Source organism: Papio anubis, chromosome 2 (genome assembly GCF_008728515.1).
Source record: "Papio anubis isolate 15944 chromosome 2, Panubis1.0, whole genome shotgun sequence".
In the NCBI taxonomy this organism is placed as follows: Eukaryota; Metazoa; Chordata; class Mammalia; order Primates; family Cercopithecidae; genus Papio; species Papio anubis.
This window is the reverse complement of record NC_044977.1, coordinates 92830384-92836960: the sequence shown is the minus strand read 5'-3', so window position 1 is coordinate 92836960 and position 6577 is coordinate 92830384.

Below are 6577 nucleotides of genomic sequence, written 5' to 3'. Positions count from 1 at the left end.
GAGGTCCGGAGTTCGAGACCAGCCTGGTCAACATGGTGAAACCCTGTCTCTACTAAAAATACAAAAATTGGCCAGATGTGGTGGCACACATCTGTAATCCCAGCTACTTGGGAAGCTGAGGCAAGAGAATCACTTGAACTTGGGAGGCGGAGATTGCAGTGAGCCAATATTGCACCACTGCATTCCAGCCTGGGTGAAAGAGCGAGACTACATCTCAAAAAAAAAAAAAAAAAAAAAAGCCATGATTTTGTTTTAAGAGGTGGGGGTCTTGGCTGGGCATGGTGGCTCACGCTTGTAATCCTGGCACTTTGGGAGGCTGAGGGAGGCTGGTAGATCACTTGAGGTCAGGAATTTAAGACCAGCCTGGTCAACATGGCAAAACCACATCTCTACTGAAAATACAAAATTAGCTGGGCGTGGTGATGCAGGCCTATAATCCCAGCTACTTGGGAGGCTGAGACACAAAAATTGCTTTAATACAGGAGGCAGAGGTTGCAGTGAGCTGAGGTTGCACCCCTGCACTCCAGCCTGGGCAACAGAGTGAGACTCCATCTCAAAAAAAAAGAATAAAGAGATAGGGGTCTTGCTATTTTGCCCAGATTGGTCTTGAATTTCTGAGCTCCAGTGATCCATCCACAACTCAGCCTCCCAAGTAGCTGGGACCACAGGTGTGCACAACTGCACGTGGCTAAAAGGATATGATTAATACAGTAATACACGATTGCAATAGAGCTTTTTAAAAATCTGCCCAGTGCAAAATGGCGCATACTTGGAATCTCAGCTACTGAGGAGGCTGAAGCAGAAGGATTAACTTGAGGTCAGGAGCTCAAGACCAGTCTGGGCAATGTAGTGAGACCTTGTCTCTACAAAAAATTAAAAATTAGCCAGGTGTGGTGGTGTGTGTTTGTAGTCCCAGCTACAGGAAGTTGAGGCTACAGTGAGCCATGATCACACCACTGCACTTCAGCCTGGGCGACAGAGCACAACTACATCTCTAAAATTTAAAATGATAATGGTAATAATAATATATGGAATTGCAAAGGACCCAGAAAAGCCAAAAACAATTCCAGAACAGACCAAAATAGAAGAATTCACACTTCCCAATTTCAAAGCTTACTACAAAGCAATGGTAATCAAGAGAGTGTGGTCCTAGTAGCACAAGGATAGACATATAGGTTAGTGGAATAGAAATGAGAGTCCAAAATAAACCCATAATCTATGGTCAATTTTTTTTTTTTTTTTTTTTTTTTGAGACTGAGTCTCACTCTGTTGCCTAAGCTGGAGTGCAGTGGCATGATCTCAGCTCACTGGAACCTCCACCTCCTGGGTTCAAGCAATTCTCCTGCCTCAGCTTCCCAAGTAGCTGGAACTATAAGCTTACACTACCACGCACAGTTAATTTTTGTATTTTTAGTAGAGACAGGGTTTCACCATGTTGACCAGGAGGTCAAACTCCTGACCTCAGGTGATCTGCCTGCCTTGGCCTCCCAAAGTGCTGGAATTACAGGTGTGAGCCACCGTGCCTGGCCTAGTCAATGAATTTTTGACAAAATGCCATGATCATTTAATGAGGAAAGAATACCTTTTTCAACGAAGGATGCCTGAAAAACTGGATAGCAGCATGCAAAAGAATGAAGTTAGGACTTTACCTCATGCCATACATAAAAAATAAGTCTAAATGGATCAAAGAACTCAAAGTAAGTACTAAAACTAAAACCTAAACAAACAAAAAAAAGACTTAAAACTCACAAACATTTTGTCTTTTTTTAATTTCATAATGGGGCAAACAGTCATGACCTTGATTGGCAAAGACTTCTTAGAAAAAAAGTGTAGGCCAGGCGCGGTGGCTCAAGCCTGTAATCCCAGCACTTTGGGAGGCCGAGACGGGCGGATCATGAGGTCAGGAGATCGAGACCATCCTGGCTAACACGGTGAAACCCCGTCTCTACTAAAAAAAATACAAAAAACTAGCCGGGCGAAGTGGCGGGTGCCTGTAGTCCCAGCTACTCGGGAGGCTGAGGCAGGAGAATGGCGTGAACCCGAGAGGAGGAGCTTGCAGTGAGCTGAGATCCGGCCACTGCACTCCAGCCTGGGTGACAGAGCAAGACTCCGTCTCAAAAAAAAAAAAAAAAAAAAGAAAAAAGAAAAAAGAAAAAAAGTGTAAACAGTGGCCAGGTGCGATGGCTCACACCTGTAATCCCAGCACTTTGGAAGGCCGAGGCGGGCGAATCACAAGGTAAAATGATGGAGACAATCCTGGCCAACATGGTGAAACCCTGTCTCTACTAAAAATACAAAAAAAAAATTAGCTGGGCGTGGTGGTGTACGCCTGTAGTCCCAGCTACGCAGGAGGCTGAGGCAGGAGAATCACTTGCACCTGGGAGATGGAGGTTACAGTGAGCCAAGATCGTGCCACTGCACTCCAACCTGGCGAGGGAGCAAGGCTCAGTCTCAAAAAAAAAAAAAAAAAAAAAAGCCGGGCGCGGTGGCTCACACCTGTAATGCCAGCACTTTAGGAGGCCGAGGCGGGCAGATCACAAGGTCAGGAGATCGAGATCATCTTGGCTAACACAGTGAAACCCCATCTCTACTAAAAATACAAAAAATTAGCTGAGTATGGTGGCGGGTGCCTATAGTTCCAGCTACTCGGGAGGTTGAGGCAGGAGAATGGTGTGAACCCAGGGGGTGGAGCTTGCAGTGAGCTGAGATCGCGCCACTACACTCCAGCCTGGGAGACAGAGCGAGACTCCGTCTCAAAAATAATAATAAATAAATAAACAAGAAACTTGTTTCTAGAGTATAGAAAGAGCTCTTACAACTCAGTAATGAAAAGACCAGTAACTCAGCTGACCAATTAATCAATAACCCAATGGAATAAACTGGATACATGCAACACTGGGGAGTCTTACCCAAGAGTATATAGTGTATGATTCAATATACATTGAGTTATAGAATAGGTTAAACTGAAGTGTGGTTGCCTCTGGGAAAGTGAAGGGGCATGAGAGAACTTTCTGGGGTGATGATAATAAGCTGCAGTTTGATACAGATTTATATTACACAGGTGTCTGCATACCAACTTATGGAATGGTATGCAAGATTTGTAGATTGTATTCCGTGTAAATTTTACCTCAAAAGAAAAGAACTCTAGGAACCGGCCATGGTGGCTGAGTCAGGAGGATTGCTTGAGCCCATGATTTCAAGTCCAACTTGGCCAGTGTGGCAAGATCCGTGTCTAAAATTAAAGCATCAGGCCAGTGCAATGGTTCATGCCTGTAATCCCAGCACTTTGGAAGGCCAAGGAGGGTGTATCAGTTGAGGTCAGGAGGTGGAGACCAGCCTAGGCAACATGGCAAAACTCCATCTCTACAAAAAACGTTAACTGCACGTGGTGGCACGTGCCTGTAGTCCCAGCATCTTAGGAGGCTGAGGCAGGAGAATCGCTTGAACCCGGGAGGCAGAGGTTATAGTGAGCTGAGATCATACCACTGCACTCCAGCCTGGGGACAGAAGGAGACTCTCTCAAAAAAAAAAAAAAAAAAAAGTCAGAAACTGCATGACCATTTACCAGCCATTACAGTCATTAGCGTTCTCAGTTTATGATAAGTTTACCAAAAAGGTTTCTGAAAAACATAGCAAAGGCCAGGTGTGGTGGCTCATGCCTGTAATCCCAGCACTTTGGGAGGCTTGGGTGGGTGGATCATCTGAGGTTAGGAGTTCGAGACCAGCCTGGCCAACATGGTGAAACCCCATCTCTACTAAAAATGTAAAATTAGCTGGGCCTGGTGGTGCATGCCTGTAATCCCAGCTACTTGGGAGGCTGCGGCAGGAGAATTGCTTGAACCTGTGAGACGGAGGTTGTAGTGAGCTGAGATCGTGGCATTGCATTCTAGCCTGGGAAACTTCATCTCAAAAAAAGAGAGAAAAAAAAAAAAGGAGGCCGGGTGCAGTGGCTCGTGCCTGTAATCCCAGCACTTTGGGAGGCCCAGACGGGCAGATCACGAGGTCAAGAGATCGAAACCATTCTGGCCAACATGGTGAAACTCTGTCTCTACTAAAAATATAAAAATTAGCTGGGTATAGTAGTGCATGCCTGTAGTCCCAGCTACCCGGGAGGCTGAGGCAGGAAAATCGCTTGAACCTGGGAGGTGGAGGTTATAGTAAGCCAAGTTCGCACCACTGTACTCCAGCCTGGTAACAGAGCAAGACTCTATCTCAAAACAAAAAAAGAAAAAACATATCAAAGACTAGGCTTAGCAAACGTTTTCTGCAAAGGTCCCAATGCTCTCCATTGCAACTACTCAACTCTGTCATGAGAGTTCAAAAGCAGCCACAGACAATAGGTACATGAATGAACACGGATGGGTTCCAATAAAAATTTATTTACAAAAAGAGTTGGCAAAAAGGGCACGGTGGCTCAACCCTATAATCCCAGCACTCTCAGAGGCTTAGGCAGGAGGATTACTTCAGACCATGAGTTTGAGACCAGCCAGGGCACCATAGTGAAACCCTGTCTCTACAAATAATATTTTTTTTTTTTTTGGTGACAGAGTCTCGCTCTGTCGCCCAGGCTGGAGTGCAGTGGTGCGATCTTGGCTCACTGCAAGCTCCGCCTCCCAGGTTCATTCTCCTGCCTCAGCGTCCTGAGTAGCTGGGACTACAGCTGCCCGCCAGCACACCCAGCTAATTTTTTGTATTTTTAGTAGAGACGGGGTTTCACCGTGTTAGCCAGGATGGTCTCCATCTCCTGACCTCTTGATCCGCCTGCTTCGGCCTCTGGAGTCTTGCTCTGTCGCCCCGGCTGGAGTGCAGTGGTGCTCACCGCAAGCTCTGCCTCCCAGGTTCACGCCATTCTCTTGCCTCAGCCTCCTGAGTATCTGGGACTACAGGTGCCTGCTCAAGTGATCTGCCTGCCTTGGCCTCCCAAAGTGCTGGGGTTACAGGTGTAAGCCACTGTGCCCGGCCTTTTCTATTATTTTATTTATTTATTTTTTATTTATTGAGATAAAGTCTCTCTCTGTCCTCCAGGCTAGAGTGCAGTGGCTTTGTCTTGGCTCACTGCAACCTCCGCCTCCCAGCTTCATGTGATTCTCCTGCCTTAGCCGTCTGAGTAACTGGGATTACAGGCAGCCACCATCATGCCCGACTAATTTTAGTATTTTTAATAGAGATGGGGATTTTCACCATGTTGGCCAGGCTTGTCCCAAACTCCTGACCTCAAGTGATCCGCCCACCTCGGCCTCCCAACGTCCTGGGATTATAGGCGTAAGCCACTACGTCCAGCATCTATTCTTTTTTTTTTTTTTTTTTTTTCTTTCTGAGATGGAGTCTTGCTCTGTCACCCAGGCTGGAGTGCAGTGGCATGATCTCGGCTCACTGCAACCTCCGCCTCCTGGGTTCAAGCGGTTCTCCTGCCTCAGCCTCCAGAGTAGCTGGGATTTCAGGCTTGTGCCACCATGCCAGGCTAATTGTTGTATTGTTAGTAGAGACAGGGTTTCACCATGTTGGTTAGGCTGGTCTGGAACTCCTAATCTCGTGATCCGCCCGCCTCTGCCTCCCAGAGTGCTGGGATTATAGGCGTGAGTCACCGCATCTCGCCACCTGCTAATTCTTTTTTTTTTTTTTTTTTTTTTTTTGAGACGGGAGTCTTGCTCTGTCACCCAGGCTGAGTGCTGTGGGCCGGATCTCAGTTCACTGCGCCCGCCTCTCTCCCCGGGCCCCATTCTCCTGCCTCAGCCCCTCCGGAGTAGCTGGACTACAGGGCGCCCCGCCACCTCGGGCCTCGGCTAGTTTTTTAGCTAGAGACGGGTTTCACCGTGTTCTCGGGCCAGGATGGTCTCATCTCCTGACTGATCCGCCTGGCCTCGCCTCCCCAAAGTGCTGATTACAGGCTTGAGCCACCGCCACCGCTCACCTTTTTTTTTTTTTTTTTTTTTTTTTTTTTTTTTGAGACGAGTCTCGTATGTGTCACCCAGGCTGGAGTGCAGTGGCGCGGATCTCGCTCTCACTGCAAGCCCGGGCCTCCGGTTCACGCCCCTCCTCTGCCTCAGCCTCCGAGTAGCTGATCTCAGGCGCCCTCGCCACCACGCCTCGCTTGTATTTTTAGGTGACGGGTTCACCATGTTAGCCAGGCTGGTCTCGATCTCCTGACCTCGCGGATCCACCCTGCCTCCCAAAGGGCTGGGATTACAGGCTTGCTTCACCGCTACTCGCCAATTCTTTTTTTGAGATGGAGTTCGGCTTGTCGCCCCAGGCTGGAGTGCAGAGCCACTGCGCCTGGCCTAAGATTTCTTTTTCTTTTTCTTGTTTTGAGACAGTGTCTCACTCTGTCACCCAGGCTGGAGTGCAGTGGTACTGATCATGGTTTCCATACTGTATACTTGACCCTTCCTAGGCTCAGGGTGATCCTTCTACCTCAGCCTCCTGAGGCTGGAGACCACAGGTGCACGCCCCACCACACCTGGCTAATTTTTTATTTTTTGTAGAGACAAGGTTTCACTATGTTACCCAGGCTGGTTTTGAAATCCTGGCCCTGTGTGTGTGTGTGTGTGTGTGTGTGTGTGTGTGTGTGTGTGTGTGT